General features: G+C 39.7%; 2 long non-coding RNA genes across 2 annotated transcripts in view; both read right to left on the reverse strand.

Moving 5' to 3' along the window:
• The window catches only part of LOC112636695, a 68,943-nt gene that overhangs the window by 21,843 nt on the left and 19,458 nt on the right, over positions 1 to 27,642 (reverse strand). The gene's annotated exons all lie outside the window — the stretch shown is intronic.
• Positions 25,474 to 27,642, reverse strand: part of LOC112636690 — a 6,110-nt gene continuing 3,941 nt past the window's right edge. Inside the window, exon 2 of the long non-coding RNA XR_003122222.1 lies at positions 25,474 to 27,615. This is a non-coding gene — a long non-coding RNA (uncharacterized LOC112636690). The remainder of the gene's footprint in view (positions 27,616 to 27,642) is intronic.

Here is a 27,642-nt window from a genome sequence, read left to right on the forward strand (position 1 = left end):
CAGGAGGCTGAGGCGGGAGGATCGCTTGAGCGTAAGAGATTGAGGCTGCAGTGAGACATAGTCACACCACTGCACTCCAACCTGGGTGATATAGTGAGACTCTGTCTCAAAAACAAACAAACATGCAAAGTAGGGGACTTTTTCACATAATTCTGGTGTTGACAATTAGGTATTGACATCACAATCAGCAGCTATGGGATGTGTTGGGTTTTGGGTTCATGAGATGAGGAACAAGTGGGTTATATTGAAAATAACCACACAGAAAAAGTTTTAATGAGGCCAAAGGTGACAGAGTACAACTGGGTTTCAAAGAACTTATGTCAGGCCTCAAAATGGATGCCAACGCAGCAACTATGTTTAACAAATTTATGACATTCTAAGAGTTTTACAGTTTTGTGCTTTATGTTTGGGTCTGTGAGCTGATTTTTGTGAAGGGTGTAAGGTCTGTGTCTAGATTATTATTATTATTATTTTTTTGCATGTGGATGTTTAGTAGTTCCCAAAAAGGCCATCTTTTCTCCATTGTATTGCCTTTGTCAAAGATCAGTTGATTATATTTCTATGGGTCTATTTCTGGGCTCTCTATTCTGTGTCATTGGTTTATTTGCCTATTCTTTCACCCATACCACATTGTAGCTTTATGGTAAGCCTTGAAGTCAGGTAGTGTTAGTCTTCTAACTTTGTTCTTCTCTTTCAATACTGTGTTGGCTATTCTGAGTCTTATGCCTCTCCTGTAGAGTCAGATTGTCAATAAGCATATTGACAAACTGCTAGAATGTTGATTGGGTTTGCACTGAATTTATAGATAATGTTGGGAAGAACTGACATGTTGACAATATTTGTCTTTCTATTCATGAACATGGAATATCTCTCTATTTGTCTAGTTCTTTAATTTATTTCATCAGTTTTATAGTTTTTTTTAATATAGATCTTATACATATTTTGTTAGATTTCATTTTGGGGGTGCTAATGTAAATGGTATTGTGTTTATAATTTCAAAGTCCACCATTTCATTACCAGTATATGGAAAGGCAATTGACTTTTGTATATTAACCTAGTATCCTGCAACCTTATTGCAATACTTATTATCAGGTTAGTGCAAAAGTAATTGTGGTTTCTGCCATGTGGTTTTTGCACTAACTTAATAGTTCTAGGAGTTTGGGGCTTTTTTAGGTCTATTCTTTTGGATTTTCTACATAAACAATCATGTAATCTGCAAGCAAGGTAGTTTTATTTCTTCCTTCCCAATCTGTATATATTTAATTTTCTTTCCCTGTTTTATTGCACTAGCTAGGACTTCTAGTGCAATGTTGGAAAGCAGGGAGGATTGGGGATACCTTTGCTTTGTTCCTAATCTTAGTGGGAAAGCTTCTAGTTTCTCCCCATTAAGTATGATGTTAGCTGTAGGTTTTTTATAAATATTCTTTATTAAGTTGAGGAAGTTACCTTCTATTCCTAGTCTGATCAATTTATCATGAATTGGTACTGGATTTTCTCAAATGCTTTTTCCACATCTGTTGTCATTATCAAGTAATTTTCCTTTTTTAGTTTGTTGACGTGATGGATTATATTAATTGATTTTCAAATGTTGAGCCAATCTTGCATACCTGGGATAAATCTCACTTGGTCATGATATGTAATTCTTTCATACATTATTGGATTCCATTTTGCTAATATTTTGTTAATATTTTGTTGAGGATTTTGCATCTATGTTCCTGAGAGATACTGTCTGTAGTCTTCCTTTCTCATAATGTCCTTTTCTGATTTTGGTAGTAGAATAATGCAGACCTTATAGAATGTCTTAGAAAGTGTTCCATCTGCTTCTATCTTCTGAAAGAGGTTGTAGAGAATTGGTATAATTTTTCCTCAAATGTTTGGTAGAATTCACTAATGAAGTCATCTGGGCCCGGTGCTTTCTGTTTGGGTACATTATTAATTATTGATTTAATTTAATAGGTATAGGCCTATTCAGACTGTCTATTTACTCTTGTGTGAGTTTTAGCATATTGTATCATTCAAGGAATTACTCTATTTCATGTAAGTTATCAAATTTGTGGGCATGGAGTTTTTCATGGTATTCCTTTATTATCCTTTTAATGTCCACGGGATCTAGAGTGATGTCTCCCCACTTTCATTTCTAATATTAGTAATTTGTGCCCTTTCTCTTTTTTTCTTAGTTAGCCTGTTCTAGCCTGGCTTATTGATTCTACTGATCTCTTCAAAGAACCAGTTTTTGATTTGGTTGATTTTCTCTATTGATATCCTGTTTTCAATTTCATTGATTTCTGTTCCAGTTTTTGCAATTTCTTTTCTTCTGATTATTTTAGGTTAAATATGCTCTTCTTTTTTCTAGTATCTAAAGTGGATACTTAGATGATTGATTTTAGACCTTTCTGGTTTTTTTTTTTTTTTTTTTTTAGCTTTTATTTTAGTTTCAAGGGTACATGTGCAGGTTGGTTCTGTAGAAAAATTGTGTGTTGTGGGGGTTTGATGTACATATTATTTCATCACCCAGGTAAAAAGCATAGAATCCAAGATCAACAGGTAGTTGATCTTTTTGTTTTCTAATATCTACATTCAATGCTATAAATTTTTCTCTAAGCACTGTTTTCACTGCATCTCACAAATTTTAATATGTTGTATTTTCATTTTAATTTCATTTATGTATTTTAAATTTAATTCCATTTCATTAAAATATTTTAAGATTTCTCTTGGCCCATTAGTTATTTAGAAATGTATTGTTTAATCTCCAAGTATCAAGCTCAGAGATTCTTTTCTCAGTGTATTCAGTCTACTGTCTACTAGTAAGCCCATTAACAACAGTCTTAACTTCTCTTACAGTGTTTTTGTTCTCCAGCATTTTGTAAATCTTCTTAGAACTTCTATCTCTCTGTTTATCCATCTGTTCTTGCATGTTGCCTACTTTTTCTGTCAGATCCCTTAGCACATTATTAGTAGTTGTTTTAAATTTATGGTCTAATAATGTCAACTATCCTGCCACATGAGGGTCTGGTTCTGACACTTGCTGTGTCTCTTCACACAGTGTTTTGTTGGGTTGTTTTGGGGGGGGTGTTTAATGGAGGGTGGGGCTGGGGTTTTTTGTTGTTGTTGTTGCTTGCCTTTTAATATGTCTTATAATTTTTTTTTTGAAATCTAGACATAATATCCTAGATGAGAGGAATTGCATTAAATAGACCTTTAGTGATATAGCAGCAAGGTGTTGGGTGGGGATGGGGAGAAGGAGGAGGATTCTATAGTCCTATGATTAGGTCTTAGTCTTTTAGTGAGCCTGTGCCTCTAGGTTGTGAACTTCACAAGTGACTCTCAGTTTCCCCCTGTATTAGATGGGACAGGGTGGATAGAAGGGGATGGATTTGGGTATTTCCCTGTCCCCAGTTTGGTTAGTCTGTCGAAACCCCTGACAGGTTAGGCTCTGGTAAAATAATTTCTCTTGAGGGCAGGCCTTGTTAAAGAGAACAGAATGCTCTGGCTTACTTCCAGATGGCCACTTTTTCTCCAACCCCCTGCCAGAACCATGAGGAGATGTTCACTGTGAGAACATGGTAGAGCTCCAGGCAGTAAGACTCAAAAAAGTCTGAGGAGCTTCTTGGAGTTTTTAATTCACAGATTTGTCCACACTGAGCTTTTGTATAATCAATTACAGTTCAGCTTTTCATATCCCAGCATTGGTTTCTATAAAGGTTTCTGCTTGTGGGTTTCTACTTTGGTGAGTTGTCATTCTTTGTATCTGTCTGTCTGTTTCCCTGGTTTAAAGGGCAATGGTTTACCCTGTAACCTCACTTCCTGACAGATCTAAAAAGAATTGTTGATTTTTCAGCTTGGTCAGATTTTTACTTGTTTTTAGGGTGGAGCAGCTACTTCTAAGGTCTTTACATGCCAGACAGGAACCCAAAAGTCTGTACTTCATCTTTAGGCAACATGCAATTATTAAAAGATGGGTAGATTGATTAACTGATTGATAGGTTGGATTTTAGCAGAAAGATGACATAATTGAAAATTATTATGTAATGGATTTTGGAGGCTAGGCAGCTGGGCAGCTCTGCTGTCTTGGTTGGTCTCACAAGTCTGAAGGTTGGCTGGTTGTAAGCTGACCATAGATAGCCAAGGCTGGGACAACTGGAATGACTTAGATTTGATGAATGAGTCTTTCATCCTCCAATGGGCTGGCCTGGACGTGGTTTTCTTCATGGTCATGGGAGAGGACAAGAGTGCAAACAGAAATACACAAGCATTCCTTTAAAGCTTCTGTTTATAGCACATCCATTAACATCCCATTGACCAAAGCAAGTCACATGGCTGAGCTTAGAATCAAGGGGTGGGAAAATGGATTCCACCTCTTCTTAGGGGAACCACAAAGTCACATGGCAAAGGTAAGGACACAGGAAGGGGTGAAGAATTGGAATGATAAATGCAAATACTTTGATTCAAATCCCAGTTCCTCTAGCTATGTGACCATGAGCAAAGTACCTGGAAACTGGTACAAAAAGAGTGCCGGGCCGGGCGCGGTGGCTCAAGCCTGTAATCCCAGCACTTTGGGAGGCCGAGACGGGCGGATCACGAGGTCAGGAGATCGAGACCATCCTGGCTAACACGGTGAAACCCCGTCTCTACTAAAAAATACAAAAAATTAGCCGGGCGTGGTGGCGGCGCCTGTAGTCCCACCTACTCGGGAGGCTGAGGCCGGAGAATGGCGTGAACCCGGGAGGCGGAGCTTGCAGTGAGCTGAGATCCGGCCACTGCACTCCAGCCTGGGCGACAGAGCGAGACTCCGTCTCAAAAAAAAAAAAAAAAAAAAAAAAGAGTGCCTACCTCTTAGCATAGCTATTTGCATCAAATGAAAAGACCCATATAAAACACTTAGCATAGTACTCAGCCCACATAGGTAACTATAGGCCATGGGCACTGCATTGCAGTGGCAGAAAGAGGAGTTGAGATGCATATGGAGGTTGTAGGCCTTCTGTACTACTCTGTAGTAGAGTAATGTTAATATGTTATTCAGGACAGGTTGGAAATTGAATCTGAATGCACCCGGAAATATGATACTGTAACCAGAAGTGAAAAGGTCTAGCCATATTTGGGAGGAATAACAAAGGATGAATCTTCAGAAATAGGTATCCATATTCCTGCATTAGGACAATGGTGGTGCCATTCATCGATGAAAGCAAAGAGAATCAGGAAAGTTGCAGCTTGGGGACAGATGGCTAGATGTCCACTCCATCTGGTTCTCTAGCTGAGTCTCCGGGAGTTTCATGAAAAGGAAGAGCAGAAAGAGTAGTCAATGACTTTTTCTCAGCGTGACATAAAACAAGGTATTTAATAATCATCCACACCAGAGTTTTTATTTGGAAAACCTGCTGTTCTATACCATTTCTTCTGTATTAGGAAGGATAATTCTAAATATGAAATAAAACAAAACAAAAAACTTGGAGAGAAGACTGCCTATTAGTCTGGTTTCCAGCAAGACATTCATCCAGGGCTCTCTGACACACTTGGCCACAGCCCTATCACCAGGCTGGAGTGCTGTGGTGTGATCTCGGTTCACTGCGACCTCCAACTCTCTGGTTCAAGTGATTCTCCTGTCTCAGCCTCCTGAGTAGCTGGGATTACAGGCACGCACCACCACACCTGGCTAATTTTTGTATTTTAGTACAGGCAGAGTATCACTATGTTGGCCAGGATGGTCTCCATCTCCTGACCTCGTGATCCGCCCGCCTTGGCCTCCCAAAGTGCTGGGGTTGCAGGCGTGAGCCAACCACACGCGGTCAATTATTCTTCCAATCACAGCAGAACCTAGGCTACAAGGTGCCAGAGGTGAGGTGATGAAGTTTTTACCCAATCCCATGGCTTCAATTTTTATAACAACTTTCAGTCTAATGGGTGTTCACTTGCAGTAGAACAATCCCAAGATGCAACCCTGAGAAAGACTCTCATGGCCCATTAGCTTAAGCAATTGCCAGCCAAACAAAATAGCAAATTTCCCATGTACAAAGATTTAGTGCAGTGAGACTAGGATAAATAATGAAGGCATTTGTTTATGCCTGCTTACAACATTCCTTGTAGGCAAAACGGGGAAGAAAACATCATTCTAAGCATGCAAAGGCAGCCACTGCAGGCTCATCAAAAATATGCATTTGCTTTTGTAGTCAAAGAGTGTGAGTTTGCTCTGCTTCACCTCCTGGCCTGGGCTCCTCTGATATCTACGTAATTTAAATGAGAAAGTCATCCTAGGGAGTCATCACATTTCAAAGAAGTGACCCTTTTTGGATGTTGAAAGGATCCTCAGTGTTTGGGTTCACTCCCAGGTGAGGTGATGTCATAGAGTTCTTGAGATGTCATCTAGAGAAACAGACCTTGGAAAGTCTAAACAGAAGTTGTTTACCTTGTCTTTTTGCTTGTTGTGCAAATGGGCCTCAGCTTTGGAGAGAAAACAAGCATATTTCAAGCTCAGTCTAAGTCAAAATTCGCCATTGCCATCAGTCAAACCCTGACAAAAGAGGAGCTTTTGTTCCTTCTTGGAGTGACCTGACTTCTACCATGAACTTTGTAACTAGGATGACCTTAGCATCCTCCAAATTGACCTCAAGCTGGTTGGGCTCAGCTTCACGGGGCAACTTGGATGAGGCACTTTACTCCCTGTTCTTTCTTCTGAGGGACTGGTTCCTCTGAGTTCTCCCATTTGTCCTTCTCCCCTACAACCCACACCAGGGAACTCCTGGTCTTCCTGGGAACAGAACCATTCAGACAACCATGCTAGTCATAGTATTGTATTTCAGGCTGCATTCAGACGTGGATTTCCAACCTGTCCTGAACCTCATACATCCTTACACTGCCCTAGAGCCACTACTTTCCCAACATGCCCCACTGGCCCATATTGAGTGAGATCTGTTAAGAAAAGTCCCATCAGAGTAACTCTCTAGACAATGCAATCAAAAAAGATTCCTTCTCCATATAGTGTTCAGTCTCCAATAACTGGCTTCTGTCTTCATGGCATAGAGCTTTATGTACTTTCTCAACTGTTCAACTGGAAATACTCTTTCTCTCTTTCACTTGCCAAATTAGGTTTAAAGAGAGGGTTGCTGGATCCTGGGAGGGTGTTAAATATCTCCACTGCTAGAAATCCAGCTACAGACATTCACGCCTACCTCCTGGCTCAAGAGTGAGTGTTAATGTTCCTGCTGCCAGGACATCTTTCATCCAGGGCCTCTCCCCTAGCCAGCACTCAGCCAGCGCCAGGGCCAGAGGAAGCAAGTCAAACCAGACTGGCATCCTAGCAGTGTTGATCCTCAGTTGGTGAGTACTAAACCCACAATCTCATCTTTTTAATCACTTCTAAAGCACTTTGAAGCAGAAGACAATTCCAAAGACCAAGAAGATACAGTTCATGGGAAGCATTGCTTTTAATGATAATAAATTTGCATAGCACTTCTAATAACAAAGCATTTTTACATAAAAATAACAAAAATATTTTCTTGAAGGTTTACTTAACATACATTACATTAATTCTTTTTTTTTTTTTTTTCTTTTTTTTGAGATAGAGTCTTATTCTGTCACCCAGGCTGGAGTGCAGTGGCATAATCTCGGTTCACTGCAACCTCCACCTCCCAAGTTCAAGTGATTCTCCCGCCTCAGCCTCCTAAGTAACTGGGATTACAGGCATGCACCACCACACCCGGCTAATTTTTGTATTTTTAGTAGAGATGGGGTTTCGCCATGTTGGCCAGGCTAGTCTTGAACTCCTCACCTGAAGTGATCCACCTGCCTTGGCCTCCCAAAGTGCTGGGATTACAGGCATGAGCCACTGCACCCGGCCCTATCATTGCTGTTTCAAAAGAGCAGATGATGTAAAGTTTGAAGGGGCGGAGTTGATCTCCATACTTCAACATCTCTAAGCTGATCTCTACATTCTAAGCTTATCTCTACACTCCAGTATCTCACTGAAAATCCATGAAGATGTCTTTGTCTTCAACATTCAAGGCATTTTACCACAAAAAAAGGAGAAGCTTACAGAAGGAGGAGACAGCTTTAGTCAAACCAGTTATACCCTAGGTAACCAAATAGTTGATGAAGAAAGTTTCTTACCATCAAAGTAGTCTAGCTAAAAAATGTGAATGAGATGATAGAATTATCACCATTTTGCAGTTCTCAAAAAAATAACGGATTTAGGCTATGATAGTCAACTGTTGCTAACACCGCAAAAAAAAGAGACACAAAAAGAGAGACAGATGTTATGTGCCTCCTGACAAAAGCATGTAATACCACCTACGAAGCAATCTTGCCAAAAATCCAAATCTGAACTTAATCAAGATTATCAGCCCACAGGAAATACAGGTGACAGAGAAATCTGTTAAATGATACCACAAGGATAAAATAAATAGCATCTAGTATGTAGGAAACTCTACAGGACAAATGAATAAGTTTCTATAGCAAATAAATTACAAGGGGAAAAAAGAATGGGAAGACGAGCCTATAAATTAAGAGACTCAAAATATACACCTCCCAGCCAGATGCGGGGCTCACGCTGTAACCCCAGCACTTTGGAATGCCGAGGCAGGCAGATCACTTGAGGTTAGCAGTTTGAAACCAGCCTGGCCAACATGGTGAAACCCCATCTCTACCAAAAATACAAAAATTAGCTGGGTGTGATCGCAGTTGCCTGAAATCCCAGCTACTCAGGAGGCTGAGGCAGGAGAATTGCTGGAACCCAGGAGGCAGATGTTGCAGTGAGCCGAGATCATGCCACAGCACTCCAGCCTGGGCAACAAGGTAAGACTCTGTCTTGGGGTGGTGTAGGGGGGAATATATATATACATATATGTGTATATATATATACCTCCCAATGCAATAGGTCAACCTTCTTCAAATCCTGATTCAAACAAACCAAATGTAAGGTGCATACGCATGTTGAGGCCTTGGATATGATGCATATCTACATATCTTGCTGACTCCTGACCACTTAAAATTATCTCTTACATGGTCCCCTTAAAACCCCAATCAACCAAAATTGGCTGTGCCTCAATCAGCCAAGAATTTAAATTTGCTTTTCTGCCATGCCCTAGATTTTAAAATGTTGGGGAAGGGAAGAGGGGATTGAGGGAAGCTGTATCTTTCTTAGGATATTTTTGTTTTGTTTCTTGTTTGTTTGTTTTTTGTTTGTTTTTGAGACAGGGTTTCACTCTGTCACCCAGGCTGGAGTGCAGTGGCGCCATCTCGCCTCACTGCAACCTCCACTTCTCAGGCTCAAGCGATCCTTCCACCTAAGCACCCCTTGCCTCCAGTAGCTGGGACCCCAGGTACCTGTTACCACACCCAGCTAATTTTTTGGTGTATTTTGTAGAGATGAGGTTTTTGTGTCCAGGCTGGTTTCTTAGGCTATTTTTATACAGTGGTATGCAATCTTTTAAATTATAATTATAGGCCTGGCATAGTGGCTCACACCTGTAATCCTAGCACTTTGGGAGGCAGAGGTAGGTGGATCACTTGTGTCCAGGAATTCGAGACTAGCCTGGCCAACAAAGTGAGACTTTGTCTCTACAAAAAAAAATTAAAAATTAGTCAGATGTACTGGCATGCACCTATGGTCCCAACTACATGGGAGGCTGAGGCAAAAGGATTGCTTGAGCCTAGGAGGTCGAGGCTGCAGTGAGCTGTGATTGCAGCACTGCATTCTGGCCTGGACAATAGAGCAAGATCCTGTCTCATAAATAAATAAGTAAATGCATATTTGTCATTTCCGGTAAGCTAGTAAAAGCTATAGTCATTTTCTAAAAAAACAAAACAAAACAAAACAAAACAAACAAAAACAATCTTATGTGTTTCAGGAAAACTTATACTTGGGAGGAAGTCATGTTTTAATTATTTTTACAGTGAAAAATCCCCAATAAAGTGAGGAGCTTGAGTTCAGGTTTGCCTACAGTCTGAGTTTAGAATCATACATATTGATTTCCTTCAAGTGGGGCTCACTTGCAGATCCTCAGGGACCAAGCCCATCCTTATCCTTCCTACCTGCTACTCCACACTAGGAAATCAGAGAGTTCTTGACATCACCCTCAATTCTTGCAGATGTGTCCCTGGAGTGTTGGACTTGAAAACCTCCCAGTCCCTTCCATTTGCCTAATGGCTCTGATGCAGGCTCCACCAGTGCTGGATCTTTTAGAGATCCCCTCAGTTTGGAATTAAACCCTCCAGGTAACAGCAAGTGCTCACAGGACAGCAGAACTGTAGTACTTCACTGCAAAGTATTTTGCATCCATGAGCACTCAAGAGGTAACCTTAATGAGCACAAAACATTCATCTCTAATAAGAACATGCTGTCATAATCACCCTCCATGTGATAAATATCCTAGAGGTTTTCTCTTTGTTAGGTTAATGCTTTTCCACAAGATAATTTAACCAATTCTCTAAAAAATAATCACACGTTATCAGGCCCCAATATAGTAATATGGTGTTGTTGTTTTTTTTTTTAAATGTTTTGAATCTTGCCTTAAACAAATTCCATCCAAATAAATGCTCCCTTTTTTAGCTGGCACCAAAGCTTGTGTTGTTCATTGTAACCAAGCTCGCAGTTGGCTAACTCCTCATCTAACAGTATGTCTTCTGATTTCATTTGAGCAAAATTTATCATCCACAAGCAAAGACAGAAAATGTGTGAATGTCTAAAGCTTATGTAAATTAAAAGGCCATGCACGTTATTCCTAAAAATAGTAGATAATTATAGGCATTTCTTCCCCATACAATAATTATATGCCTCCTGTCATCTTTTCTATTCTGTATAAGGTCACAGTAGTATTATACAAAATTTACAGTATGTTACAAGTTAAAAACACAATAATTAGCAACTGTGCATCTTCAGCACCAGTGATGAATGTTCACAGTAAAAGTTTTTAAAAAATGCATTATTTGTTTTATGTGGACAGTACACACTTAAATTTAATCATCAACTCCTGCTACCCAATAGGCAATATTCTCTCACTATTATAATGCTATTTGCCAAGTTCATAGTACACCCTAGGGCTGAATTCATCCTTAACGAAGAGACAGGAAGCCAAATCTCTCACCGTCATCTCAACCAGGTGCACCATATTATTTTAAATTTAATAATTCTGTTGAACATATTGAATGATAATGAGCAAGCTTAGAGAAAGTACCAAGGATTATTTTGACCATTATGATCAACATCTGATTCAGGGGGAAAAAATCTTCTCACTAAATAATGTAGGGAATTCACAGGATTGCTTGCTATGAGGGTTATTTTTTTCCTCCTGCTTGTTTATATCATTCATTAAAAGGGAAAAATGTTAGGGATATTGTACGTCAGTGGATAAAAAGAAGTAATTTAACAAAAAAGAGGGTTTATCTTCAGCTCTTAATTATCCATGCTAATGGTAACAAAGAGCCACAGATAATACAAAATGACAGGACAGAGCTACCATTTCTGTTTTGCCTAAGGAAAAAACTTAAGAGGGCCATATACCTCATTTTACCTTCCCCGGTTCTATCATGCTGTCAAAAATGGTTTAGAAAGGATGAAGAATTAGCAAGAATGGAGCAAGAGAAGGTTCCAGAGGCCCAGAATCCTCAATCACAAACCCCATTTGTGGTTACTTGTATCATCTGGTTTGCTCAGTGGTTTCATACCTTGGACTATGAAGGGTTCTTCCCCCGCTTGCCATGCTGGGGTCTAGATGATCACTGTAAACAGGAATGCTCGCCTCTAGGGCCATACCCCTGAAAGGTAACTCAGACCCCAGAGACCAGCATCCCAGCAGGAACTACGAATAGATGAGAGCAACCATTTGGCTTTGTGTTTAAAAACACCTGATTGACTGATGCCCATCTTAGCCATTTCCCTCCTGAGCGGAGCAGCATGTATAGAAATTAAGACTATGGACTCTGGGGTCAGACTTTCTTGGTTCAAATCTCAGTGCTACTCTTCAAGCTCTATGACCTCAGGTGTAACCTTTTTATGACTCAGCTTTCTCATCTATAAAATGGGGAAAGTAATAATTGTGAGCATTAAAATAATGTGTGAGTGAGATATATAACAGTTGTGTGATTAAATGTCCCTCATCCGCTGAGACTTGCTGTGGCAATTGACCAGACTGCAGTCCATTTGGAGCTACTACCTTGGAATCTTCCGCACAACAATGCCAAATCCCCACCATCATGAAGGCAGTCTCATCTTTTCGCTGGTCGGTCCTTAGGAATAATGTAAAATATGCCTCAAATTAAGAGCACAAGTTTTGGGATCAGGTAAGTCAGTAACACACAAATCTCTCTTCAGCCAGGACCTCCATTCTGAGCTTTCAGCTAACGCATGCAGCTGCCTGGTTGACATCTCCCCTTGGATGTTTCCCCAACCCTGCAAACACAACAGAACTCATTATCTTCCTTCATAAAGCTGGTTCTCTTGCTCCCCTCCTCAATGAGAGATACCACTAGAAGACGGTCATCCTTGACCTTCTTTTCCCTAAACTCTGACTGACATTCAATCCATTAAGAGAAAAGACCTTTGCTCATTTCCAGCATGCACTCCTCCCTTCTGCCTTCTCAACCATCTCCATTTCCAATCTGGGGAACCACGGTTTCAGAAAAGCCGACACCACAGCTCTAGAAGCAGAGCTCATGACTTGAGCTAAGTCAGTCAGAGCATTCCATCTTTCTAGCTTCAATAATTTGCTCAGAAATGTGCATGAGATTTAAATTGGTCCAATTAGAGTGAGACTTGAGACTTCTGCTGAGAATGCTGGAACAAAGATGCTTTCTTTCAAACAGGGTGAAAAGAAAGAAGCATGTAACCTTGGAGCCACTGGCAGCTACCTTGGGAGCATGGGGCATGGGGGAAGTCCCTTTAAGATAAAACATATATGGCAGAGGGTAAAGCAGAGAGCCAAACAGAAAGCAGTCTCCTCGAGAGTTTACTGAGCTTTGCCTGAACCCAGCCTCATCTCTACATATTGCAGTTATATAAGCCAGTAAGTCAGTACTTTTAAATCAGTTTCTACTACTTACAATTAAAACGCTCCAAATGACTCCATCCATAGGTCTACCTACTAAATGTTTCTAGAATGTGTTCACTTCCATCTCCCCCACCACCATCCTGGTCCAAACTACCATTATTTTCTACCTGGACTATTGAAATAGACTCATAATTAGTCATCTTGCTTCCTTAGGTGTACCCCTTCCCACTCCATTCTCTACAAGTAGTCAGCATAATCTTTAAAAATATTTAAATATGATTCAATTGCTTCCCAGCTTAAAGTCCTCTGATGACTTCTTGTTGGGATTAGGATAAAGTCCAAAGCCTAAGAAAGCCTTCCAGGCCCAATGTGACTTGGTCCCTTTCCTTCTCCTTCATCCTCTCCTTCATCACATCCAGGATGTGAGGATGTGTGAGTCCCTCTTGGTCTTGAAACTCCACATACAATAACCTTTTTGCAGTTCTTTTGGTGAAGACACACCATGTTCTTTTGTGCCTTAGATCTTTTGTACATGCTGTTTCACCTAGGCCACCCTTACATTCCATTCACCTAGGCCACCCTCTCCCCCAGCCTATGACCACATCCTTCCAAGACCCTTTTACCTACCTCACCCTTTGAATCTCAGTGGTGTTCTGCACAGAAGCCTCCAACAATAGGTCCCCTTGTCACATGCTCCTACTCCCCTCTGTGTCTCCCTCTCACAGCAGCATCACACTTCTAGTTACTTATTTAACCATCTACTTCCTCCACATCTGTCTCCTTCAATGGTATATCATCACCACCTAGCCCAGCACAGGTCTGAAACAGCAGGCACCCAATTAATGGTTAACGTAATTGAGATAAGTACAAATTCTGTCTAAGCGACTTTTTAGCTTTTTAACCCTGGGCAAGCTGCTTAACCTCCTTGAGCTTCTGTGTCTTCATCTTTACAAAATGCAAATGATAATACCCACCTCACAGGGCTATTTGATGATTAAATTAAATATAATTGGGACACATAGTAAATGGTGAACAAATCTCTAGTGTCTTAGTTAGCATTCTCCAGAGAAACAGAGCCAAAAGGAAACACACACACACCACACATACACCACACACACATACACACATTACACACACATATATAGGCACTAGAGCATGTACATATATATACATATTTTTACATATATATTTACATATATATTTTATACATATATATATATAGAGAGAGAGAGATTATGGGAGTCAGCTCATGTGATTATGGAGGCTGAGAAGTCTCCATGATCCACTCTTTGAAAGCCGGAGACCCAGGAAAGTTGGGGGTATAATTATTCAGTCATTCCATCTGAAGCCTGAAGTCCAAGTCCAAAGGCCCGACAACCAGGGGAGCCTATGGTGAAGGCCTGGTCTGAGTCTGAAAGCCAAAAAATAAAGGAGCACCAATATCTGAGAACAGCAGAAGATGGCTGGATGTTACAGCTCAGAGAGATGGAATTTGTCCTTCTTCTATCTTTTTGCTCTACTTGGGCCCTCAGCGGATTGGCTGATGCCTACCACATTGGTGAAGCTGACCTTCTTTACTCAGTCTACTGGTTCAAATGCTATGCTCTTCCAGAAACACCCTTACAGAATGATATGGTTTGGCTGTGTCCCCACCCAAATCTCATCTTGAATTGGAACTCCAAAATTCCCATGTGTTGTGGGAGGGACCCAGTGGGAGATAGTTGAATCATGGGGGCAGTTTCCCCCATACTGTTCTCATGGTAGTGAATAAGTCTCACGAGATCTGATGGTTTTATAAGAGGAAACCCCTTTCATTTGGTTTCCATTCTACTTGTCTGATGCTCTGCAAGATGTGACTTTCACCTTCTGCTATGATTGTGAGGCTTCCCCAGTCATGTGGAACTGTGAGTCCATTAAACCTCTTTTTCTTTAGAAATTACCCAAGCTTGGATATGTCTTCATCAGCAGCAAGAAAGTGGATTAATATACAGATACATGCAGAAATAACATTTTACTAGCTGTCTGGACATCTCTTAGCCCAGCTAAGTTGACACATAAAAGTAACCATCACATTTAGGGAGTAGGGTATCCCAAGTCAGGGATTTCTCCAGGTCTCAGGTGGTGAAAAAGAACCCTAAGAATCAAGTGCTTTATAAAAGAATCTAAACTGAAGCTGGAGTGAAAGAGTGAGCTTCCATTGTGAAAGATTCCTTGAACAGGCCCCCCAAACGACTATGCCATTCAAAGGAACTGAAATAATTTGTAAGCAAAACACCAGGTGAATATAGTCAGCCCTTTATATCCAAGGGTTCCACATCCTTAGGTTCAACCAGCTGCAAATGGAAAATATTTGAGAAGAAAAAAACAATAAAAAGTAATAATACAACAATAAAATATAATACAAATTAAAAATACAGTGTAACAACTCTTTATATGGCATTTACATTGTATAGGTATTATAAGTAATCTAGAGATGATTTAAAGTATATATGGGAGGATGCGTGTAGGTGATGTACAAATACTATGCTATTTTATGTAAGGAACTTGAGTATCCATGGATTTTGGTGTCCAAGGGCAGTCTTGTAAATAATCCCCTGTAGATACTGAGGGATGACTGTATGCACATCATGATTCCATACATACATCTGGGAAGGAGAAAGCTTGGGTTTTAGTTTGTTGTTTTGATATACTTTAAATTTATCAATATTATTCTTGAATATAGATAAAACAAGTTGTATTTTAAGAACGAGAAAATGATTAATCATGCCAAATCAATACTTTGTACTTCAAGAGAAACTAATTGGTAAACTATCATGCTTACTTTTGTAAATAAAAGGCAAGAATGATTAGTCCTGGTCTCTGTAACAGCATCTCAAAATGTGAAGACTGAACTTCTGTCCTGGAGTACTCTTACCAAATTTTAAAGTCATAACAAATATGCCATTTATCCTCCCTGTGCATTCAATTACATCTTACCTCAAATTGAGCACTACATTAAGAAACTTATCGGCAGTCTCTAGTTTCATTCAATTCTCAAACTCTAAAGTAGGTATCATCATTTACATTATGTAGATAAAAAAGCTGGCCGGGTGTGGCGGCTCACGCCTGTAATCCCAGCACTTTGGGAGGCCAAGGCGGGTGGATCACCTGAAGTCAGGAGTTCAAGACCAGCCTGGCCAACATGGTGAAACCCCGTCTCTAATAAAAATACAAAATTAGCTGGGTGTGGTGGTGCATGCCTGTAATCCCAGCTCAGGAGGCTGAGGCAGGAGAATCGCTTGAACCTGGGAGATGGAGGTTGCAGTGAGCCGAGATCGTGCCATTGCACTCCAACCTGAGCAATAAGAGCAAAACTCTGTCTCAAAAAAAGAAAAGAAAAAGCTGAGGCCTTAGTTCTCTCTGACTCCAATAAACAACATCTTTCTTCATAGCATTTCTGATAGGTTTACTGTATGCTTGTTTGTTTAACATCCTCACCAAATTGTAACTTCCTTAAGGGTAGGCGTCTTGTTTGTTTTGTCTGCCCTTTTGCAAGAGCCCAGAATGGTGCCTACTATATATTTGTTGTTTGTTGTTCAATATTTATTTATTGAATACATAAGTGAATGGACGCTTTGATTTGACAGAGTAATTAGATGAGAATTCGGTATTTGAAATAAAACAATACACAAGTTAAACTAAACATCCAGGAAGGCTTGGTTTCTGTGTAGCCCACTGGTATTTAAATACCTGAGAACCGACTGGGGATTTGCCGACAGCCCATTAAAGAACTGGTGCTCAATGTTTAAAGACCTGCTTTCCCTCAAGTCCTGAACGGCTGTTTGGTTTCCGCAGAGCATCCTCTGTTGAGCTGCAAGGCCCTCATTTGTATTAGAAGTGAAAGCTAGTTCGAAAGTCAACTTAGACGGGACAAATATGTTCTTTTGACTTAATGATATAACATTTTATCAGCCACATAAAAAATGAAATATATGTGTTCATTTGCTATTTGAGGAGCTCTTTCGACGTGTATGCAGGAGCTATGTCAGCTGCTAACTGGTGATCCTTTTTTGACACCCTTTCCCACGAGTATTGCATAGATAAACATACTCTATTTGAACAAGACCAGTGACAGCAAAATTGCTTGCTTGTCTCTAAAAAGACTCTAATAATGTGCACCAAGGGAGAGGCCCATGGTCTGACAGAATTTTTTTTTTCCCCAGTGTAAACCATAAAATCCATTTCAATAGCCAGAATAAAGCAGTTTAAAGTGCATCCCTAGTTAATTACATCCAAAGAGTAATAATAAAATCAACTATTAAATTTTAGAACTTCCTTTTTAAAGTATTAAATATCTGGGAACTGCAATGCAGTTAAATTTCTCTCAGAACAATGCTTTCTGTTGCTTAGGCTGGCCCCTAAGAATACTTACGCAAACTCTTTCGGTGTGATAGAGAGTGTATTTTTCCTGTGAAGAAATATTTCAAATAAACCCTTATTTCTGCCACATGTCCTAAAGAGGCACTAGAGCATGTAGGTCACATGGAAGCCAGCCTACCGGCTTCTCAGGGATCCTAGAGGAGAATGGAAAACTTATCACCCTCTTCAAAGACAGAGATTCCATTCTAGGAGCACTTTGCTGGGCAACTTTAGAAAATGGTTGTGTCCACAAACTCACTAGATTGTGGAGCAGATAATAGGCTGAACTTAGATCACAGGGCAGTCTACCTGGAAACATCTCTGGCAAATAGCAAACAGAAGCCTACAAGCGAAGGGGAAGCAGAAATGATGTCATAGGCAGGATCCTTACAGTCATCGTGCATCCTTCCAGTGGGCCTCATTCACCTGCCTCCAAAAAGCCAGATGCAAATAAATATCAGAGCATGTTCGTGAGAGCAAAAAAGGCTGCCTCCTGCCCCAAGGCCCCCGGGGAGGGAGAATGCAGGTACCTGCTGCATCTTCTCAGGCACTGGACATGAGGCTTAGGGCGTTCCCAGGGGCAGAGTAGAAGTGGATGGCCCTTTATAGGGCTTCACTCCGGAGCCAGATGCTTAACTAAGCAATCTAAAAAAAGATTCATAGTTGTAATTACGTTCTTGCTTTACAAAGAAAGTAACTGAGTTAATGCTATATCCAGGACAATTCTTGGGAAAAGAGAAAAGGAAGGAAATTTGTCCTTAAGCAGTCACTGCCTAAACTCTCAATTAAACATTTATTAAGAATGTAATACATGACCAAGCCTGTAATCCCAGCACTTTGGGAGGCCAAGGCGGGTGGATCACTTGAGGCCAGGGGTTTGAGACCAGCCTGGCCAACATGGTGAAACTCTGTCTCTACTAAAACAAAACAAACAAACAAACAAAATAGCTGGGCAGGATGGTAGGCACCTGTAATCCCAGCTACTTGGGAGGCTGAGATGGGAGAATCACTTGAACCCGGGAGGTGGAGGTTGCAGTGAGCTGAGATCGTGGCACTGCACTCCAGCCTGGGCAACAGAGGGAGGCTCTGACCAAAAAAAAAAAAAAAAAAAAAAAAAAAAAAAAAAAAAAAAAAAAAAAAAAAAAAAAANAAAAAAAAAAAAAAAAAAAAAAAAAAAAAAAAAAAAAAAAAAAAAAAGAAGAAGAAGAAGAAGAAGAAGAAGAAGAAGAACGTAATAGATTCCTGGTATGAAGAAATAATGTTTAAATGGTCCTGCATTCTAGGGACATTATCATCTAGTCATGTTCACAAATAAATGCCATTCATTTGTGCCAGCTGCTATAGCAGCAGAGATAGATATGAGGAAGGCACATAGAGGAGATTGGTACCTTGATGAAGGAGCTCGTGGAAGACTTCATTGAGGAGGAGTCATTTAATTTGACTCTATATGTTTACCAGGAAGACACAGGATGAAGTAGGTAGTGTTCCAAGAAGAAACAACTCAGGCAAGGTACAGTTTAAAACATCTCAGGTGTTTATGGATCTAGAAGTTCAATATGGCTGTAGTGAGTCTAGAGGGGGTATGCCAATATGTACCTGTACACTTGGGGTTTTGTGTGGGCTGCCAGATTGGGAAGGGGAAACTCTGCAGGAGTTGGACCTCTTATAGTCCAACATGAAGAACCAAACATGAAAGACCTTGTATTCCAAGCTAAGTGATTTGAATTCAATCCTGTAAGTAACAAAGAGTCATGAAGGACTCTGCATAGACCAAACCTGGGCTTTAGAAATATCACTAGGATGCCAGCATGCTGACGAATGGGTTGCAGGGGGCCCAACTTGGCAGCAGAGACCAGTTGGGAAGCCATTCATTCATCCATGTATTTTTGAGCACTGATGATGTACTAGGCACCTTGCAGAGGCACCTTGAGACAGCAGGTGAGTGGTTAGGATGGTTAGAGATTTAGGAGCATCCCCAGAACCTCTTGCAGTATCATGTGAGGAGTGTCATGGGCTTGGGAGAGTTCTGTCCCCATCTCTCCTCATCCTCATCATGTAACAATACTTGCTCTCAGGAAGTCTACCAAACCCTAAGGGTTAGTAGGTTATTCCTCCCAGAAACATCTGTCTTGAAGCAGTAATTAGAAGCCTTGAGTCATTGGAAGGGAGTCCTGATGGTAAATTTCCAGGATCTGGGTAGGAAGGTACTCTTTAATTAGGATCTCCTCCATGTAAGAGGGCATCCGCTCCACCTCTTAGGACAACGCTGGATTCAAGGCAGAGCGGTGAATAACTAGTGTACTTTAGTGCCCTTACACCATGAGCCCGGTTTTCCAGGTCCCAGAACTCCTTTCTCATACACACACACACACACATAGTAGTCATGCAGGGTGCTTATCCCAATAAATTTCTTTCCATCACAGAATTAAATACTTCTGCCCAGGAATGACAACATGCTTTACAAAGGCAATTCCAGAAATCTTTCAGTTGTCTCATTATAAAGGCAGATCCATGTCAGGTGCTTCCTAAGAAGGCAAACTGTTCCTCTTGGAGTGAAAATGATCTCAGGATTTGAAGATTTGCATGTGAACTGAGTGACCTTCCTTCTTCTCCACCTCAAAATCTCTCACTGTCATTTCTTTCCTACCAGTCTCTCAGCCCCTCCTGAGTCTAAGTCCTTTTTTCACCTGTTCTCTAGATAGTGGCATCTACTCCTTCAGGAACTGCTTTTTAAAAATATTTCTCTCATTTCATTTTTTCTTTTATTTATTTATTTTTTATTTTCTCTATTTTTAAATTTTCTCTCTTGCTTTCATCTTCCTCTTCTCCCTCTCCACTGACTCCTTCCATTCCATCTACAAGCTTGTTTGTCACGCTTATCCTCCTTTCAAATCTGTCATCCCTCAAGTTCCTATCAAGTCATTCTCCTGCCATTCAACGGAATTCTGTTCCTCACCTCCCATATCCTCATATATTCTCTCCATGAGATATTGCTCCCACCCAGCTACAATGTTCCCCACCCCCAGCTCTCCTGAAACCACTTCCTTAAATGTTGTTAATGACTTTCCTATTGCCAGATTTAACTACAGTACTAGTGGTCTCTAACAGGTGAAAATAGAATGGATTTTAAGACATCTGAGATTTGCCATGTCACCAAATAGGTGATATTTGTAAAGCACATAATGGCTCTATGCCTGTTTTGTCTTCTACGAAATGGGCATAATAATGATCTTGACCCTCTCTATCCCACAGAATTGAAATGAGATGTATGTAAGTGAATTTCATAAACTATAAATTGCATTTAAATTATTAGTCATTTAGTGTCATGTTCACCCTTTCTAGCAATTGGTTTTGCTGACCACTCACTCCTTTTTGCAGTTCTCAGTCTCAGTTCCCACAATACAATCTCGTCCTTTTTAATTTCTCTGCATTCTCGTCCTATCCCACAACTTCAGCTTTCCTTTCCATGCAGATCTCCAGTTCTAGCCTAACACTTCTGTAGGGGTCTTGACTCCAACCTTGATGCCTATCAACCCAAAACGATGAAAACTGAGCCCATTCTTTTTTTCTCAAGACTGAGAAGGCAAAAAAAAAGAAAAAAAAAAAAAAGACTGAGAAGGCATTTTTGTTTTTCCATTCTCTTGAAGCTACCATGATGCTCCTGCTTAAATATCTTCCAAGATTGGAGACCAAATATTTAATGTTTTCTGAATTTCCATTAAGTTTAAGCAGGGACAGAGCCTACACCAGTGTATCAGTTATCTATTGCTGCATATCAAATGACCCAAAAACTTAAGGTTTAAATAACTATCTATTTAGTTCACTTCTGTATGTCCTTCTGCTGCTGCTCTCATCTGGACTTACAGGTGCTTCTGTGATCTCCTGCTGGTCAGCTAGGTAGCTCTGCTTTTGGGGTTGGCTGACCACTGGCTGGACAAAGGGAGATACTAGGCCACATGTCTGTCATAATCCAGCAGGCTAGCTCAGGGTATCATTCACAGGGTAGCTCAGGGTTTCAGGAGCAGCCAGAGAGCAAGTACTGATAGCCAAGTATTCTTTAAGTGCCTGCCTGTTACGTGTTTGCTCCTGTCTCATTGGCTAAAGCAAATTACAAGGTCAAACTTGCAACTACTACAATTAGTCAACTTAGACATCCAATCTACATGAGTTTCTAATCCACATGATTTTTCTGGTATGGAGCCTCCATGGAAAACGTCCTGCCCTGAGCATTCACTAAGAAGCTGCCTTGAAGGTCTCTGTATCATTCAGGGTTCTCCGGAGAAATAGAACAAATAGGATGTGTATGTGTGTGTGTGTATATAAAATAAGAATTGGCTAATGCTATTATGGAGGCTAACTTCCACAATCTGCTGTCAGCCAGCTGGAGACCCAGGAAAGCTGGTAGTGTAGTTCTGAGAATCGGAGGTCTGATGGTGTAAGTCACAGTCAATAGCAGGAGAAGACGAATAGCCCAGTTCAAGTAGTCAGGCAGAGAGTGAATTCCCTCTTCCTTGACCTTTTTGTTCTATTCATGTTGTCAGTGGCTTGACTAATGCCCACCTACACTGGAAACGGCAGTAACGGCAATCTGTGTTACTCAGTCCACCAATTCAAATGCTAATCTCATCCAGAAACACCCTCAAAGAAATCCAGAAATAATGTTTAATCTGGGTATCCCATGTCTCAATCAAATTGACACATAAAATTAACCATCGCAGTCTCTAATGAATGTTAATCAGCTCTCGCTTGTCCAGCTCTTTCTGAAATGTTTGCTGGAGAAGTAGTATGATTGCCTGCTAGACATTCTGATTGTCATGAAATACTAATGGTCACTTCCTGGCATCCCCTCATTGCATGTTACAAAAGGCAGATACCACACAAGCCAGACACAAAGCCTCAGGGACACACAGCTGGTCTCTCATCAAGGTTATCTTATCTCTAAACACAAAGACTCAACCCAGCACTCAACCCAGCCCAAAGTCAGCAAAAAGCCCCAAGGTTACTACAATAGTCATGTAGATCTCACTTCCCAAGGACCCGGCCAGGCCACAGCTCACAAATAAATTACACAGGTGTTTTGTTGTGTCCCTTGGAGGGCCACACTCTGTGAAAGTTGGAGTTTGAGGGAAGAGGATGGTGAGCAAGGCCAAGCACACAAGGAGAATTTGGTTCCTGGCCTCAGACATCTCATCACTGTTGGGAAGACAGGAAGCAGGATCACTGACCTAATCACTGCTGGAGCCACGACTAGTAGGTATGATGCCATTGAGAGCTGCTGTGGGCATGTGGGAATGACAATGCTCTTGGTAGACCAGAGTTGCCAAGGAAGGCATCAGGGAAAAGTCAGGATTTGAAATCAGTCTTGAAAGAAGAGAGAGGTTTCCAGGCTTGGACAAGAGCATAAAAGAAAGATAAGTGTGGTGAAGAATAGTAAAGTCTACACTGGCAGGGAGGGCAGTAGGAGATCAAGCTGTATAAATAATATGGAACCAGATATGGCTGCTTGCGTGATAGGATCTTAATTTAAGAAGAAATCAAACTGCTTATGGTCTTGATGAGTAAGACAATGAGGAAAGTGTCCTACGAAGATTAATTTGGTGACAATGAATTAAAGGAAAAAGAAATGGAAGCAGGGATACTAGTTAGGAGACTATTAGAGCAATCTAGGAGTGGTCCAGATAAGTTAGAACAGAGACCAGAGAGAGCAAGGGGCATATCTCAGAGACACTTTAGAAGACTCAAATGTCCAGTTTATATTAAGCTATATCCCACAGTTCAATTCTGTTCTCTTGAGGAGTGGGAACAACTTGCCAAGAGGGATAACTATTTCAATGTAGAAAACCAATGCAGATAAATTCACATTCTTCAACTAAAAAATTGGGGGATTTTTTTTTTTTTTTTTCTGATGGACTATTTGGGAGAAAATTCTTAATTTTTCCCTTTCTACACATTTAAATGCAGCTCACAGATTATCATGAGGTTGAGAAATGTAATGTTTTTAACACCTAACCTTGTAGTCAGTTGAGATACGGTATTGGGTTATGTGTTCAATCCCAGCCTAACAGGTAATAATAACGAATATTTAAATACAGTTACCTCACTCAATATTCATGACAACCCTGTAAAGTTAATATTAGTATTATGTGAATCAATACGATTTCTATTTTATTTAGAGAGGTTAAACTACTTTCTAAGATCACTCATTTAGTAAGAAATAGAACAGGAATTTGAATTCAGGTCTTTTGACTTCAAAGCCCATGGTCTTTTCCCCATATCATTGAATTTCCAACACTGCAAAGCAGAGGTTTGTTCTCCTTAAAGAATCGGAATTAAAGGATCAGAATTTTAGGTGTTTGTTCTCTTTAAAGGATCAGAATTTTAGGATATAGGCTGATGAGTCTTGACATTTCCTTAATGTAACAAGTTAAGTCTTTATTTAAGAGATAGAACAACCTGTGATTTTCTTCCATTGGTGGGCTAGACAGATAATAAAAATGATAGCAAAGGTTATTAAAATTTATATGGAGCCTAGCACAGATTGGAATAACTACAAAGTGAATTCTTTAAGCTGCTATAGAAAAGTGGTGAAATAGCACAATATGAAAAAAAAAAAAAAACAAACAACTCTTCTTTAGCTTCAGATGCCTAAATATGCCATCAAAAGACTGCTCAATTCTCAAATGCCAGTATTTTCTGACTCCTCTAAACCTATTCTTAATGCAAAATATCAAAGTCAGCGGGATAGTAGGTGTCCCAAAATGTCTTAATTCAGAGAATTAGTGTTAACTGAGCCTGATTAGCTCCATTTATCTCTAATTAATTACCTTTATCTAATTAGACACTTTGTTTCCAGTAGACATGGAGTCAAGTAGACTAGATTATTAGTGTAGTCATTGTGCCTTTACAAAATCCTGAAATTAATGAAACGTGCAAAAGAATCTGCAGTTCTAATTGCACAGGTGTTGCCTTATGGCAAAGCTTTATCATCTGATTACACCAAGGGGTTATTAGTGACTTTTTATATAGAGGATGAGCCTATGAAATGTACCTTAGCAACAGCTCATTAGTTTAGGGTTGTTACTGTATTATTTATTACAGTCAGCCTTCCCCATTATCTAGATTGATTCATGGACCTATATATTTTTCCTCTCCTCTGTGCAGAAAAGATAAAATAAACCATCGTTATGAAGAGTCCAGATGCAATGTGAAAAAATGCAAAATGTGTTCATCAGCTACAATTTGACTCTTTAAAACAGAAAGCTCTAAAGATGAGATCAGAATCAAATTTATGGTTATTTTCCACGGGAAAAGAACCAATTTAAAATTACTGAGGAGTATGGAATGATTCATACATGTGATCCAAAAAAATATGTGGCTGCCCTAATATCTTCACGTAACTGAACTGGCATACCAACGTATGTGGAAGACAAAAGCAAAATGTTTTTACATTAAAATACCTCTGGATTTATTTTTACTCATATCGTCCCAAAATGGACTGGCAAAACACCATCTCTATATATGTTCATCCACAATATTTATTTAAAAATCCATCTCATGCTTTACTTTTGGCATTTTTTTTTCTTTTTCTTTTTTCTTTCTTTTTTTTTTTTTTTTTTTGGCATTTTTTTCTTAAGGATGTGTTACCAGATGGAGAAAACTAACAAATTATACAATCCAGCTTCGCTGAAAAAGTAAGATTTCAATACCTACTTACAAAAATGAAAAGTGCTTTTTCATGGCAAGGTTAGATACCTGCAAAAGACTGAAATAGCTCAACTTTTACATTTTCTATTTTTTTTCTTGAAACTATTTGAAGAAGCACTGTTTTTCACAATCATAATAAGAGTAATTAAACAACTAGAAGCAAATTTAGCCACAATCCTATTGCAACATACAAACATGTTTATTACAACACAGTAATTTCTTTAAATAATTTGTCAACATAAATATGTCAAATGGGTTTTAAAATCATTTCTCTCCCTGTTCCCGAACAAAAAAAGTCCCTGGTGCTATGATCTATATATTGTTGTTCACTTATTGCTGAATCCAAACTAGTGAAATGATAACGGGTAACTATTATACAGAGCATGACAACTAATTTGAGTGGTAATAATGAATATTTAATGATCCTCCTTTCAAGCATGAACATATAACTTTTCATGTATGCCTTACCAAAATTATAACCATTAATCTAGAATTTATAGTTGCAACTGAGAATAATAGCCAGGAATTATAGATTATGGCCAAGTCAGAATATTGTATAAATATTCTGTATGAACACAAACGCAACGAAATGTAGGAAGCCCCAGCCTTCTGTTTTCATTCAATACAAGTCCTGTCTTTGAAATGTATGGAAGTTGTGTGATAAGTAGAGATTTGAATCCAGATATTAAGATGCTATTATTTCTATCAAGAAATAAGAACAATAGCCAAGGTCTTTTTCACTCTTCACTAGCCCACACTTTGTAAACAAAAATAACATGCATATAAAAATTTGTCCCCTATAGGAGTAATATTTTTAGAATGCTCTATTTAAATCAAGAAAAAAGTGAACATCAAATTTGTCAGAAATGCAGAATTTTTACACCTTAAATTTCATTGTTTAAATATGTGCTTAGTTTTCCCAGTGTGTTCCTTTATCAGAAACTACCATGTGACTTTGGGAGAAAGAAAGAGAAAGATCTGAAAAATGCAAGAAGCACTTTAAAATAGGCTTTGTTCACTGATGGAAAATATTTTTCGTTAAATTTCCAATTTATATCACTCCTGATATCTTAATATCAGGACAATTTCACAAGCCTGTGATGTTGCACAGAAACACGTCTGCTTCTTTTGCTGGTTAGAATTGCTTCTTTGTTACAGGGTAGTTTAAAACCACTGCCATTGCAGTTACAAATACACAATTCTACATCAAATCCCAGGGCTAGTTATTAATTAATTGTTTTAAAAGGAGTGTGCTTATAAAATTCAAGAGGGGAAAAAGAGTCTAATAACGTGGAGAAGAGAAGCAAGTAGAATCTGAGGTTTTTCCCAGTTGTGACCCTCTTTACCAGAAATTATGTGTCCGGATGAATGGCGCACCATGCTGGCACCACGCTCATCAACATGCTCTGCCTCTTTAGGACTCCAGCATACAGGCCAAAGGCAGCGTGTGTTGGGGCACATTCTCCAACTGCGTACATACTCACCGAATACATTTCTAACTGAGCAGGTGTTCCTGACTAAAGCCAGGGCAAGATCAAATAAGAAAAGGAAATTACAAATGCTCTTTGTAACAGATAAAGTGCTTCAGAAATTTACTATGGCAGCATTCTTAGGTAATGCTACGTAAGGATACTAAACTCCTGATGAAGCTTCATTTGTTCACCCGCAGCTTCACTACTTTCACTACTGCCCCTATATAGACATGGCCTTTAGTCAATAGTCTTTATCATTCCTGGGTTCTTTCACAACCTTTCATTCTAGGTTTCTTCTGATGGTGGATATTTATGAAGGCATGCATACCAATTAATTATACCTTAACAAGTTTGTTTTGCTATGTTACATACACACAGAAACTATGTATGGTACGTTAAAGAACATGTTCACAAATATTGGGAAGTTTATGTACCATTTTCATTTATCCTGTGGTTTATGGCCTTGTTGATCACCTCCTTGTACCAGCTTACCAAACTTTCCCAGAGGAGCAGCAGACCAAATTCCTCAGCTCCCAGTGGCTCTGAGCAAATGCAGAACATGTAGCAAGATGCAAGAAGTAATGAGACAGACCAAAAGCACACACCAGGGGGACAATTTGGGAGTGAAGAAAGGCTTTTTTGTTTTGTCTTTTAAGGGATGGGGAAAAACCCACTTTGGACAGTGGGAGAGAAAAAAGTTGCTGCTGGAAGCTTTTAAACACACACAGAACAGGTTCATGTCGTGCTAAAAATATGTTTATGTATTCAGCTGGTGGAATAATATGAAGAGTAGGCACCCAGAATGAAGACACAAAACCTAATGTGCTCAAATATCCTCTCTTGTTGTTTGAAAAGTTGTCTGGAGAGCAGTGCAAAGCCTCTTCTTCCTCGTGGGCCTGACTCGTCTGCTGCCATGCTGTCCTCAGCAGCGCCGTGGGGTGGTGACTAATTGCCCCCGTAAATCACCGAGCACCACTGTGCTACTCCGTTTATTTTTCTGACAGTAATTTAGTGCTTGCTCTTTCCCACACTTGTCATTCCGTGTTTTTCCTCACATTAGAAGCCTGTAGAAAAAGGACAGTAATTAACGG

Source organism: Theropithecus gelada, chromosome 1 (genome assembly GCF_003255815.1).
Source record: "Theropithecus gelada isolate Dixy chromosome 1, Tgel_1.0, whole genome shotgun sequence".
NCBI lineage: Eukaryota > Metazoa > Chordata > Mammalia > Primates > Cercopithecidae > Theropithecus > Theropithecus gelada.